Consider the following 2,342-nt stretch of genomic DNA (forward strand, 5'->3'; position numbering starts at 1 on the left):
CTTTTGTGATTAAATGTTTATACTTACAGAATGTCTTTTTTTTCCTTCCTGCAGAATCCGACAGACACGCCGCTTGGATGCAATGAGACGTCTGATTAGACAATTTCAGTCTAGCCATAGCTAGATAGCAATAGTTTTCTTTTGTCATCGCATGTATAATGAGATGATTTGTGTACGTCTTTTTGTAACTATTGAAAAACGATGTATTTTCTCAATTTTAGATTAGGACACATCATCGTTTGTACTGCATAGAAACGCAAGAGTGATGCTTATCAAACAAGGAGTGCAGAGATGCATACTTCATGCCCTCTTTATCTTTGTGTAACACACCAGTTACCCTTGTGCTTCGGAATCCATAGACATGTCATTGTTCATTACTAGATAACTTGGTGTTGTCTTGGATGTAGATACATATGATGTCTGGCATGTATTTGAGCTTGTTAAGCTATGTGTTGATGGTTGTGTTGTGAGTTCCACACACTTTATCAAGGATTATATTAGGTCACATTATAGTTATTTACTACATAGAAATATGAGGGTTATGCTTGTCAACCTAAGAGTGGAGAGATGCATACATATTCCCTCTTCATCTTAGCATGACGCGCATTACCCTTGTACTTTCTAATCCATAGATACACCATTGTTCATCACTAGATGACTTGGTGTTGTCCTGGATGTGAATACATATGTGATGTTTGGCCTGAATCTAAGCTTGTTAAGTTGTCCGTTGATGGTTGTGTTATGAGTTCCACACACTTCATCAGAGATTAGATTGATTAAACTATCAATCAACATTACAACAACATCCAGGACTTGTGATAAACGTACCTCACAAAAGCTCGATTGTTCACATGTGTACACTCCTACTGATTACATTATTCTCTAACGTTCTACATTCCCTCATGCGCACATAACAGGGTCCAATCCTTGTGATGAGCGTACCTCACACTCATGGCATGTTCACCTCTCTCTCTCTCTCTCTCTCTCTCTCTCTCCCCCTTTTTATATATCTTTCTTTGTGTGTGCTTAGTTTTTCCTTGAACTTTCAACCATTTATTGTATAGTGTATGGTTTGCAATCATAACATAGTGATTTTGGCTACAAATTATGTTAGTGTTTATGGTTCACAATTATGACATGATACCGGTTGTTTGCATTCATACTTTAAAATTATATCTTACAGATATGGCGGACACCAAGCTGGCAAAACCTCAATGAAAGTTTTTCTCGAAGGTTATAGTATGCCATATCACATGTCATAGGCCGAGCTTCATTGTTGCCTAAGCCCTTCAGCTCCGAAGCATTACTACCAGTTTAAAGAGACTTTAACAAAGTCTGGATTTGAGCATCTACAGCTCGTATTTGCACCCACTACTTTTGACATATCTCTAATGACATTAGGTTGATTATTGAACATGGTCAAGCAATCTATTGGACAGATCGCAAAGACTTTTTAGGAGCTAAAAAATCGTGAAATTACTACTTTGTCAAGCATAGCTACTCGCATACAACTTGTGCAACAGTTGAATAGCATGTCCAAGAGAAGGGAGAAGATAGAAAGATCAGCAAAATATATGAGAGGGGAAGCCAGCTCTTCCAGTGTTGTCAAAGATCCAGGAGCTACCATTAGAGCAGAGCTTGCTACTAGTGTCGCTATCGCTTTAGATTAGTCACAACTCCCCCTTGTATTACATCTTTTGCCAGATACTACAATCTTCAACATACACTCTCCACAGTTGGAAGAAGGAAGATGGACACAAGTGAAGCATGTAAGTGTCACCCATCCTGCATTTAAAGATCCACTGTATACTATGAAGATCTTTAAAGTCCACTTGCATGGACCCACAATGGATCAGTAGGTTAAAGACGAAGCCACAATTTTGGACATCGCTCATCGCGGAATAATTTATCCACTTTCCATGGTTTATCACGCGGAGCTTCCAACGCTCAATTCATGTTTTTGGAATGACGGCCATGTAGAGTAGTGAATAAAAGAGTGCAGTGCAGATGATAGTCAATCGGCCATTCACGATTATGTAACCACTGAAGGAACAATAGAGCTATTCCAAAATAACATTTTGCAGATAATTAATGCACTTCTTCAAACCCTGAAGTATCTACATGCGTATGACTACCTCCACAATGACATGCACTCCCACAACATGATGCTCCATTTTGGGCAGAAGGGCGTCTATGCAGGGATTGCGGATTGGAGGTCATGCATAAAGATCAAAAAAACAGTCCACATTCCTTTCCACAACTTGGGTATCAAAACTAGAAAGCAAAGCGAGAGATATTTTTCATGGTCCGCCCCAAAATGTATCTACTTATAATTCCCCCCC

This window comes from Adiantum capillus-veneris, chromosome 28 (assembly GCF_014529385.1).
Source record: "Adiantum capillus-veneris isolate H3 chromosome 28, ASM1452938v2, whole genome shotgun sequence".
NCBI classification, from domain to species: Eukaryota; Viridiplantae; Streptophyta; class Polypodiopsida; order Polypodiales; family Pteridaceae; genus Adiantum; species Adiantum capillus-veneris.